Below are 12,402 nucleotides of genomic sequence, written 5' to 3'. Positions count from 1 at the left end.
AGCCTTCTTTGCCTCAAATGGAAAAGCCCCTTTTCAAATTCAGAAATGTCCTTTTACATCACTGGTTTGAATCTTTTTGATGGAACAAAATAGGAAGTCTATTTGAAAATGAGAAAAAAAATGGGAAATGTGCAAAGGCAGAGTATGAAATCTCATAAATCTGGATTGCAATTCACTGAACTCAAGACGCAAAATAGGTTAATTCCTAGCTTTTTCTCTTTTCTTAAAAATTATAACTTTCCAGCCACCCCAGTAGAACTCTGAAGACGACTAATATTACTATTCTTCCACAAACTGTATTTATAATTTTTTTCAGCCAGCTCTGTAATTACTGAGCTCTGGAGACATAATTTGATTGTCCTGCTGAAGTATGAAGAGATGAACCAGATCTGACTGTAAATATCTAGCAGCCATTTCAGATTTGTTCATCAATGAGCTTCACAATGTCTGCGGGGTTCAGAAGGCTTTAAATCCATTAGGTATTTCCTATTTCCAATTGCTATACTTTAAAAATATTTTGAGGCATTCTTTTGAGGGTTTAACTCTGACCATTGCTATTTTTCTCTGCTTCTCATTGCCTGTTATTTGGTATAGGCGCTATATGATGTTTGTATTTCACCTAGCCTGGGCTGGATGCTTCAAAAAATGACGCCAGCAACGTTTTGGAAAAAAACAGAAAGATAAAGCTGTGGGTCTTCACTGGAGGTACAGAGCCCCCCCAGGCTCCAGTGAGATTTGAACTCACGACCCCTGGTTTACTAGACCAGTGCTCTAACCCCTGAGCTATGGAGCCTCTGAGCTTTGGGTGCTTTTTCCTTTATGAACCATTTCTCTGTTAATTCTAGAGTGAAACAAAACCTGCTCTGCTACGTTGTGCTGCTCCAGGGATGTCCTATTCTCTTTCCAAATGGCACTAACACAAACATCCCCCAGCGATGGGCTGTGACATCCCCCGGCCATGCACTGTGACATCGCGGCCCTCACTGCCTATATTCGGGCACCCAGCCTCTCCCAGTCGGCTCGTGCCTTCACTCCAGCTGAGCGTTTTGGCAAGGCTTGGAGTGTGGAGCAAGCCTTTGGCTCAGTGCTGGGCTTGTGCCCTGGGAACTGGTGGCTGCAGCTCTCAGTGTCCATCCCCGGAGCCACTGCAGGTCTTTCCCCAGCCCTGCCTGGTTCAGGTAGCCGAGGCACCCAGGAGGCACGCTCGCCGCAGCAGAGGTGAGCTGTGTGGGCAGACTTCACCCTGGGGAACTGGGTGGGTTTCCTTCTTGAGAGACCTGGGCTTCTCTTCCTGCCCGGGCCAGCTAATGACCGAGGCCTCTCTTCCTCTTCCAGCAGGACACCTGCCGCTGCAGCATTGGAGAGGAGGAGTCGTCCATCCCCACCAGCTCTCCCCAGCCCACCGCAGTGTGTGCTGAGCATGGCCATGGCCTCAGAGGACCGCTGCCCGATATGCCTTGCCACCTGGGACAACGCAGCCTGTACCATGCCGTGCTTCCACTGCTTCTGTTTCAGCTGTATCCGGCGGTGGGCAGAGACCAAGCCCGAGTGCCCCCTCTGCAGGAGGAGGGTGACTTCCATCCGGCACTCGCTGCGGGGAGACGAATTTGAAGAGTTCCCCATAAGACCACCTGTGGCATTGTTGGGCAGTGCCCAAGGCGAGGGACCTTATGGACTTCCAGCACCAACAGCACCCAGAGTACACCGACCATGGAATCCGGATCCAGGGTTCGTGGGCGGCCTCCAGCCCCGCACCTGGGGGCTCCTCTTCTGGGAGCGCCCAGATCTCCTCCAACTCCTGCAGCCCTGGCTGCGTCGGGAGCTGGGGCGCATCTTTGGGGAAGAGCGTTCTCAGGCGCTCATGCTGGAACACATGATCCTGAGCGACCTGCCCCTCTTGGGTCTGCATGAAGAGCACCTGGTCGAGTTGCTGCGGGCCAACCTCCGAAGCCGCACGACAGCGTTCGTGCAAGGACTCATTGAGTTCACCGTGGAACAGTGCAGGAGGGTAGCCCTCCACCTCCTGGACCGTGAGGACTCCCGTGCTGCCAGGGGGTTGGAGGACAGCACTGGGGGCTCCGCGGTCTTCATGAGGTGGCGGGAGCGCAGCCCTGTGGCCAGCGCAAGCTGGGCTGCCTACCAAGAGAGACAGGAGGGCAACCTCATGGCCAGCGCCAGCCCCGCTGCCTCCCGAGGGGGGAGTCCTGCCCCCGGACCACCCCCCTCCAGCAGCGCTGCTGCAGACGCGCTCCCGGGCACCTCGACCGCTGCTTTTCAGGGGGGTCCCGGCTGCCCCCCGCCCGTCCCCGCTGCCGTCCCAGGGGAGCAAGAAGAGCTGCACCAGCAGCCGGGGCAGGCTGCGGCCCGTGCCTCTGCTCCCAGCCGTGTCGGGGGCGGCGGGGGCCTCTGAAGAGGACGGCCAGCAGCTCCGAGGAGTCTGCCGCGCCCCCCAGGGAGCCACCCCGCCGGTGATGTTGGAAGAAGGCCCCAGCGGCTGGCGGAAGGAGGGGCCGGGCCAGCAGCGGGGCCACGCGCTGACCCCCGCAGGCACCAGAAGGCTCTGCTCAGCACTCGAAAACCGAGCTCTCCCAGAAAATAGACATGAAAATGACAGAAAGAGTCTAAGTATTATTAACAATGCGGCTCCCCACCCGTGCTGCTTTCTCCCCCTTTTCCTGGTGCTCGCCCACCTTTTCCTCCCAGCTCTGCTGGGCCCTGAGGCCTATGGAGTCAGTCTGGTGGGAGAGGGGCTACAGCGATGGACGTGGTCCATTGCCTTGGGCCACGCCAGCTGGATGGTGTCTGTAGCACCTCCTGAGGGGCCGTCTGGTCTGGAGAGGGGCTACAGCGATGGACGTGGTCCATTGCCCGGGGCATCCAGAGGTGCCTTCCAACTTCGACCTGGCTGTGATCCCTGGGACTTCTGTGAGGTCTGGGTTTGTTCCCCATGTGTCAGCACAAGGCACAAGTCGCAGCCTGCTGGCATGTGCAAGCTGCTTCTTTTTTCTTCCTGCGACAGCATACTGCCCTTGCTTTGGACTCTTTGCTGGTTTCCAGTAACGTGACAGTTGTCAGCCAGTGGTCATCACGGTGTGGTTTATCACGTTCACATCACGCACTGGCATGACCTTCCAACTGGTGCCTGAATGGGGGGGAAGAGGATATTCAGTGCCAAGATTTTCATGGATATAATCGGCAGTTTCTTCCTCCTTCTGTGTCCATCCTCAGCATCACAACACTTCCCACACTTTGTGCCCTTCTACGGCTTTGCAGCCAGCCATGCAGCATGACGATTTTCTCCTTGAAAACCAAAGGCAATGAAATCACAGAAGAACTTACCTTCAAACGACATCAAGAGGGATAACATGTACACCAAGGATTTTCCAGGGAGATGCAAACACCATCCCAGAGTGGCCGGTTGTGCTCAGGCATGGGCAGGTTACGTGGCCTTATGAGGGAGACCAAGCTGCAGGTGGATGGACACACATCACTCCCTGCACAGTGGTGCTCGATTTGGGGCAACTTTCGATCCTTTGGCTGCTGCCACTCTTTGTGCACGAGGCCGAATAAGCACCTGACTAAAGTCTTGCCTCCAGTTCTCCTTGTTTCTGCTAGTTTGTCACTGATGCAGCCAGGGTTGTTGCAGCTCCAGAAGCTGCTCAAGCCACTACACTGCCTGCCCAAATCTGGCTGATGTCTGCCCCAGCATGTAGGAAAGATGGGAAAGTGGAAACTTTCCTGCTATAAGGCAGCATTTTACCCATCGCTTACATCAGTGAGATACTGCTGGATTCCCTGTTTCAGTATTGAAATAGTGCCGTGTGGTACAGTCAATTGTACGCTGTAGCTCCAGCATCCACCTTTACTGTCTGGAGCTCGTTCAACTGAGAACGATGACGTTGCATTTTGGGGTTACGTTTTACTCAGCTGAGGCAAACTGAGACAGGTTGTCCACTGGCAGTGAGCAAGGCAGGGGTACTTCAGCCCATTCTCCTCACTGCAGAGGCGGCAGGAGGGGAGCATCCAGCAGATGGATCAGCTTTTGTTTTCTTCCTTCCCTGCTGCTTTATCAATGAAAAGATCCTACCTTGGTAAGCCCTCAGGATGCCAATTCAAGACTGAATCTGATGGTCTATGGGACTGGCCACTCCTCAAAGTCTAAGTTTCCAGCGGGGGATGAAACAGTGGAAATGTGGGGTGAAGGTGGAAAGGGCAAGAAGCAGAGAATGGAACAGAACTTCGTATTTATCATTTGACCAAATGTTGGACGAAGAGAAACCCTGTCATCCCCATGAATATTTGTGTAGAAGTGGTAAATATGGGCAATGCCAGGCTGATTGGGGGACCTCATATAGAGCCTCCACCTCAGTGTTGTGCACTGGGCTGTCACTTGGATGATTTCCAGGCACAGAAGAAAGCAAGCTCTTTCCCTGCAAAGTCCCTTGTGCACCACGCCTTGGCTTCTTCACATCAAGTAGGCAAGTCCTGCAGATCTGGGGTAGAAAAGCCCAGTCTGGAGTAGCTCAAATTTGAGGGCAATATTTATGGAGGCTCTGTCAGCCTGCAGAAAGTCTGGGAGACGATGCTGGTTGTGCATGAAACCCTTAGGCACGGAAATGTCTCATGGCAGGGGAAAATGTACAGCAGCAGCTAAAGAGGACTCTGAGTTTCAGGGTCTTATTTGGAAGATGTACAAAGAGAAAACATCAGTACAAAGGGTGACTCAGAATAAACCACATTGCATCTATTATTCCTGGTCTTTTTTGTGGAAGAAAATTGCTCTCTTTGAAAAAAAATCAGAAATTAATACCATCCATCCTCCCAAGCATAGAAAAACACAAACCCTCATTAGGTGGCCTGAAAAACAATTCTCAGGCCTTTATCTGACAAGCTAAGAGCATGATTCTGTCTATAACGTTTAAGAAGAAATGATGAATTAACTGGCATGGGTTCAGTGCCTCAGCTTGGCATTGGGTAAACTCACAAAGAAGCTTGAAGCCAATCAAGCAACTTTGTACAAATCCTGCTGAAAGCAGCCCTTTGGGGGCATGCAGTGAGGACATATACCAATAAAATAATTCTGGAAATAATGATGAACATCCCATGCAAGAACATGTGCTTGTAGCGTGGTTTACAAGAGCAGCTGGACTCGTAGCCTGGGAACACATGGCTGAGCCATGAGAGACACTGGTTGGCAGAAGGAAATAGGGGAAACAATTTGGTACAGGCTGTTTTCAGACCCTGATTTGAAAAATAATATGGTTTAAATGCGTACTGGTGCTGGAAGCATTTTGATGAGAAATAAATTCTTCTGGTAATGGAAAGTGATGGAGTGGTGTGAATGCGAAAGGCTTGCTGGTGCTGGAAAGGCTGTCTCATTGCTCTCCTGAGTGAAACTCTGCTCCAACTGCATTTCTCAAAGTTAGTGGTTCCTGAGATACTTTGATTTTTTTGCGTCAGTGGTAGACCCTTGCAATGCTGAGCTGTCCTGGAAAGGAGTTGTTACTGCTGACTTTACAAGCAGGTCAGCTGATGCACCAGGAGCTGCCTCTACCACCCCTGTGCTTTCGCCTCTGACACCAGTGAGCACCAGAAGAGCTAGTGCTGTGCCCTACCAGCACTGTCCCCACAGCCTGGGCTGTGCCCTGATTTCAGTTTTTGTTTGATTTCTGCCGCCATCCCTGCCCATCCCAGGAGCCTCACCCAGCACAGCTCCTGTTTTGTGCTAGCTCCTCATGGGTAACAAGTGGCTGCTGAGGTCTGACCCAGGCCAGGCAGGAGGTTTGCATCTTGCCTTGTGACCAATGCTCCCAGTAGGACTATACCTACATCCTCAGATGAAGCGCCTGGAGGGTGCAAGGCTGGCAGTTGTTTCATTTTTACCACTACCACTCCTGCAAATACCTTACTTCCCACAGCCTAGAGGCGAATCTGCCTCCTTCATGGATGCAGTGGAATCTGGCCCAGTTAGACAAGTGATGTTAGTCCATCCCAGGGTTTCTCCATGTTGGAAAGCTGCGATAATCCTCTGCCAGCTGGTAAGAGATTGCCAGCTGTATTGTGGCGGCGCAGCTAGGATCAGTAGGAAAGCACACATGAACGCCTGCCTTGCCATACAGACCATGTGAATCAAGGCAAGACCGTCTCCTGCAGTGCTGGGAGGGTACTTCTGAGGGCCTCTGATGGGAATGCTACTGTGAAAAGTGAGGAAGACTAGAAGGAATAATAATTGCTAAATGAGACATAAATGCCTACCTATTTGCTAGGTCCATGCAGCGCAGACCGCCACTGCTACCAACAGGTTTGATAATAAAGGAACTTTCTGCTGGTGGAGTCTGAAGGACCTGAAACATCTTGCCCTTAAGTCCTTCCATACAGTGCCTTGGCCAAGTCCTGATGAAAGGTTTGTCCGGGGTCATTATGAAATGACCGTTAATGAAGGCATTAGAGCTGGATTTTCTTGTTCAGTGGGAGTTAAGCTAACGAGAAACCATCTCTTGATTTGTTTTTCACAGTCTATTGTCTGGATCTAAGCTGTGTTTATAGCCAGGTAGTATCATTTGGCTTCTACTCTAAGAATCACTTGATTATCAAAAAGATATACAGCTCTCCCCCAGCATTTCTACATGAGACACTTCTTCAGTTCAAAACCAGCACCAATACATTATATGTGAGCACAAGGCTTCACTGGGCTGTTGACATAATTCTACTTCTCTTTTGGAATAGATCCTTCATCTTCTTCATATGGCAAGATGTGGAAGTCATCCTGCTGTCAGGCATGATTCAGCCCTCATCTAGGAGCAGTCCTGGTGAAGCTGGCTGGTTGGGCTCTGACACGCAGCCCACCTTGTCCATCTGTTAGTGATTAAATTAGGATAAAAAGAATTTGATGGGAAATGGTGACAACTGTGAGGGTTGAGGAGTTCAGCAGGGTGGGGTATGGAAACAATGCAATTGCACAATTTGGGGATAAAATGTGTATTTCTTACTGTCTCTATCCCAGCAAGCCCTATCTTGCTGAGATGTTTATCTAATACAGTTGGCTTTTCCAGTTCTCATGATTGACTTTTGCCCTGGTCAATCCCATCGTGCTGGCTGCTATTTGCTCGTGCAGCAATATGCATTGCACTTACCCGTATTAGCTACTGTCAGTTAAACTTTATCTGTTTAGCTGCAACAAACTTAAATATTGTCTGACCACTTTGGCAATACCAGCCTAGGGATAGATCCCCAATGCTTATTGCAGATGCCAAACACCAGAAAAAAATCTTCTAGATAGTTTCTTCTATCAAATGATTCCTGTCTGCATGCCTGTTTTTTCTGATCCAGACTGCTTGACAATGCCATTGAGTTGTCCTGGTTTTACCTGAGATATAGAGTATGAAAAGCAAAACTTGACAGTTAAAATGCTTCTGCTTTTCATAGAAAATAAAATCTTCCACTGTGTTCTTTGCTTTTACCCAGAGATCAGGGAAATTGCTACAAAATGGAAATGTTTGTGTATGACAAATTAGGCCTTATTGGCATGAATCATGGATAATCTTAGCAATCTTCAAAAATATTTTCTGAACAAAAGTCATATAAAGGGAGTCACAGGGCAGTGACCTCCCACTGCTATGCAAAGGCCAAAGCTCAGCGATGGGCAGCATCTCTTGCAATAAAGCAACAAACCAAAGCCGATATGTTTGTTTTTCATAGCTGGAAACATCCATCCTGAAGCAATAGCGAGCTTTGGTGACGTTATTTACAGGGCTATTTATCTACAGCAAAAGAAATTGTTATGTCATGTTGGATTTCTAGCAAGCCAACAATAATAGCCCACTGGAGCCCAGCTTTCAATTCAAATTGTGTGCTAGTGTTGATGAAAGACCACCTCATTATACAAACAAAGGCTTGACAATGTGATGGACTCCGTAAATGGCATGAATAGACCCTGGTAATGATTCTACCAAAAGCTAGTAAGCTGCATACTACCAATTATAAGAAAGCTGGCAAATTGCAGCAGTACATTTGATCTGATGCATGGAGAAGGAAAAACATATTTTGCTATTGCTCTTGTAGCCCACACCTGAAAGATTTTTTTTTTTAATCATTCTAACAGTGGGAAGATGAAGGTAGATAAGTGGAAGCTGAAAAAGTTAGTACAGTTATTACATGGCACGGGATTCCTTCTGGCCTTAAAATGAACCTTGAAGTTTGGATTGACTCTCCCAGGCTCTCCTTGCCTGCTGATGCTTGTGAGAAGCCCAGGGGCAACCATTACCTTAAAGTCGCTGGCTTCCTTTAAAGTACCCTTGTAAAGTTTTCTTGGAAGCCAGTAAGAGTTGCTTCAAGCTCTGCAAAAAAATTGTCTTGGAATAAACATCTTGCTCCAAGGGTGCCCATTGTGTTCCCTGTGCTGAGAGAACAAGAGTTATTTTTGGAATGAGGCTGTCCCTCTTCAGGCTGCTGTAACTTCTCCCTGGAGTCCCCCTTGGAATACAGAGTTGGTCGAAATTTTACCTTTGACCCCTTTCAGATTAGCAAAGAGCAAAATCCAACTAGTTCGGAGAACAAAGTGTAGCTGTAAGTGCTGTGCAGGCCTAAGGAGATTTGCAGGCACAAGTCAAATTGCCTTTCCAAGAATTTTCAAGAACACTTGTAAAACATAAGGAAATTGCTATTTCTTAGTATCATATTGGCCTCTTCCAGTCACCCAGAAGCTCGGGGTTTTGTGCTGGCAATCTTCATTTAATAGGTGCAGGCCACCAGCCTGCTCTGCCATGGGCACCCCAAGCCCTGCCATGAGCCCAGGGCCACCCCTCTGGAGAGCTGGTGCCCATCACAGAAAGGGCCTGATGGTCCCCTGGTCCCAGGAGGGTTTGGCAGAGTCACTGCCTCTAAGGAGCTCTGTCATTGTCTGGGAACAAAACCTCAGCTAATGGCAGCCATTAGCACCTGTCAGCACAACAGCCCATAATAGAGGAGGACGTTTTATAGACAGATGTCCTTAATTACAGATGAGTTGCTAAGCTACAGGAGCTTAACCATTTCTGAGCCATGTCAAAACCCCCAGCACTCCTGTTGGCTGCAGAAGAAAAATTACTTCAGTTTGTTGAGTAAGCCTCAATGCTGATCTACACGTTAATCATAACAGAAGAAAGAAAAGTAATTTCCTGTCCTCGGGATAAGGGATGCAGTATATCACAGGTTCTCACGCAGTAATTGCTAGGATAGGTTAATAATGTAAGTGCATAAAAATAGGGATTTACACTTCTGTTCTGATGTAAGTAACTACTTCAACAGAAGCAGAGGTGTAAGCTGTACTGCTTCAGCACTTCAAAACACAGTATTTCAGTGAGCAAATAAGCAAATATTGCCACTGTCATTTTGCTGTGTCACAAATCAGACCCAACAGTGTAAATCATACAAACTAGAGCGTGGTGAAACTTCTGTGCTGGTCCCTGGCAGCATCGGTGCTTGCTCCTCATTTAACTCTTCTCAAAAACTCAGCTTGTCAAGGCTCAGACGAAAGGTTTGGGAAAGAACAGCACCACTGACAGTTCAAATACTCATCACAGCTCTGTAGAAAAAAAAATGTAAATACTAGGAATGCAACAAATGCAAACCACTAAATGGCAGGAAGGCATGATTTATGCTAGAACCCTCTGGCTGGATCTGGCAAATTGTCTGCTTTCCTGCAAATATAAGCTAGTAAGAAATGAGAGCAAGAAGGGGGTGAAGAGCTCAGCAGTCCTTGGCTACTGCAGGAAATTCTTGGCCCTGTGACTGGAAAACCCACAGAGGTGAAGCTGAAGGCAGTGGCAAAGTCTCCCACTTGCACTGATGACCTTCACATCGCTGCTCTGCAATACCCAATGTAAAGGAGGAAACCAGCACAGATGGTCTAATACAGAGCTACATATTGTAACGTGCCGTGAGATTTACACTACATGTTAGGAGTGATGCCATACACATCCAGCTGCCTGATGATAAGGATCCCTCACACCATTTAATTTCCAGGAGACTCTGCAAATTGTAAATGTTGTAGCTGTAACAGCACCGCGTGGTAAGTCTGCAGAATTAATGCAATTTCAAGAGGAGATTTAAGACTGTGCTGTAAAAATCTCATTGGAATGCCAGTTTTACCACCTTGAGTGCAAGGGCTCGGACCTAGCTCATGGTGGGCAGCAGGAGCACACACTTTAGGGACAAAATAGGTGAGACGTGACAACAGGAGTGTGTTCGACCCAAACTGCATCATGAGATCACCAGACAAAGCACCATTCTTTGTGTGCCCTGGTGAGGATTCATTCACTGTTGCATGTTGATTCCTGCCTGAGCAATGCCGATGCTGATCAGGAGGGTAGGAGACAACTTCTTATGTGCAGCAGAAAAGACATATGAGCTGAGCAGGCTGCGCTTGACTCAATATTGGTTCTGCCAGGGCTGAGTAGAAAAGAGAGGGTCCATGACATACTGTCGCTGAGGGTATAATTCACTGGGCCCCATTATGGACCCTTGGGTACTTACTGGACACCAAGCAGATGTAGAACCATTGATTCCTGAACAAATACTTCCACTCTGGCTTATTGCAGTTGCTGGAGAGACCATCTTCCCTAACTACTCTCAGGGCAACAGCAGGAACTTTTCTAGGATTAAGCAAGCTGTTGTTCATCCAGAATGACCAAGGTTAGGTGGAGGACTGTCTGCTGGGTGCCCTCAAGAAGCTGTCCCTGAAATCTGTTTCCCATCAGACCCTCTAATAGCATACACCCTCATTTCTGGTCTTATACCGAGCAAAACTCCCTCTGGCTCTCTTGGAAAGGCCGTTGTTCATTATCTTTCAGGGCATTGCAAAGAACCGCCAGCATGTTTTCTCTTCTTCTTGGCTTGTGCCATTCTAATGAACCTATTAAAAAAAAACTAAACAAAAAACTTCAGCACACCTGAATGACTGGTAGAAATGAAGAAGCTAAAGGAGTTTGTTTTGTCTCCATTTGTTTAGTTGGTTGTTCAGAGTTCAGTGGTTTCCAACAGAATCCATTGTTAATCCTGTCAATTAGAAGATAACATACTGCAAGAATCACCCCAGACTTTCCATAGCTTACTCTGGAAAGTAAGTCATTCACATCATTAAATCTGTGCTTGAGGGGTTCTGGCTTGTATTCATTTGGACAAGCAACATCTGGGGACAATTAGGTAATCTGAAAATCTGCCTCCAAGTTTGGGGAAATGTCCTTTGGAGAGACACATTAGCTGCTTTGACCAGAGCATATGCAACATGCTGGCAGCACCCGAAATCCAGTGCTTTTTCATTGCCACTATCGGGTTGTGGTTTCGGTGATTGTCAGTGAGCAACCGCTGCAGCTGTCTTTCTCTTCTGCCGTCCGTTGCAAATAAATAAATTTAGTTAAGTAATAAAGTAATTTAGAAGAAGTATGTTAGTAAATAAAGTAATTCAGGGGATTTAATGAGCAAAGCATGACAGCAAATTAAATGTGTTTTGCTCAAAGTCATCAGGCTTAAATTATGGGGAAGAGACAGTGCACTTCTCATGTGAAAAGGCAAGGACCAGACATTGCTCTCTGGGACATGCCTTTGCAGTCCTTCTGATTTGAGCAGGGTTATCCAGCGCAAGCTAAGAGCAAGGGTTTTCCTCTAAAGCAGGTACAGCCTGGGGATCTGTGATCTGTCTTTTTGTGGGCACAGCTATCAGCAAATGGACGGGGTAATTTTAGAATGAATTATCAAGCTCACAACAAGCCATCTACAAAATAAACACTCCAGGGACTAACCTGAAATCAATAACTCCTCACATAAGCAAAGAAACAGATGGTGTCTAAATCAATTACAATGTACTTAGAGGTGTTTGCCTATCATTTGAAGGACAAGGTGACAGGATTGCAGGGTTTTTAATATCTCTATTTAGACAGACCTCTGAAATGTTGGCCATGCTAACAGCTGAGATTCAACATGTTGGCTTATGCAAGATGAGCTTAGGTCAGCCATGACCCACACATGGGGATGAGCCCTTCCAGAAGGTCTCCCAGATGACTGCATGAGATAAAGACCTCTCTGCAGGGACAGAGGAGGGTGGAGAGAGTATCACAAGCCTTATGGTCAGCACATGGACTTGGCCTGCCAGCTTTTTCATTTTGCTCCTCATGCTTTAGGGTGCACTTAGCTGTGGGGCTGGCAAGCGATGGGACTTTATGGAACATATGATCAGGTTCCCATACCAGCTTCCTCAGAGGCGCTTTTCTATTGGGTTGCCTGCTAGGGTGGCTCTATACGTTAACTGTATTTTGGGACATCTATGCTTCCTTCTGCAGCATGCTATCATGGCGTGACTAAGGAAAAACAGCCGCATAACTGCAGAATCTGAGAGCAGGGGTGTTAATACCGAACTCCCAAATGTTA

General features: G+C 47.9%; 1 non-coding gene across 1 annotated transcript; it reads right to left on the bottom strand.

Moving 5' to 3' along the window:
- Window positions 1-720: 720 nt before the first annotated feature.
- On the bottom strand, window positions 721-793 carry TRNAT-AGU (transfer RNA threonine (anticodon AGU)). Its single transcript has one exon. It is a non-coding gene; the product is annotated as a tRNA-Thr (tRNA).
- Window positions 794-12,402: the final 11,609 nt, after the last annotated feature.

This window comes from Calonectris borealis, chromosome 21, assembly GCF_964195595.1.
Source record: "Calonectris borealis chromosome 21, bCalBor7.hap1.2, whole genome shotgun sequence".
NCBI lineage: Eukaryota > Metazoa > Chordata > Aves > Procellariiformes > Procellariidae > Calonectris > Calonectris borealis.
This window is presented reverse-complemented; position numbering and strand designations above follow the sequence as displayed.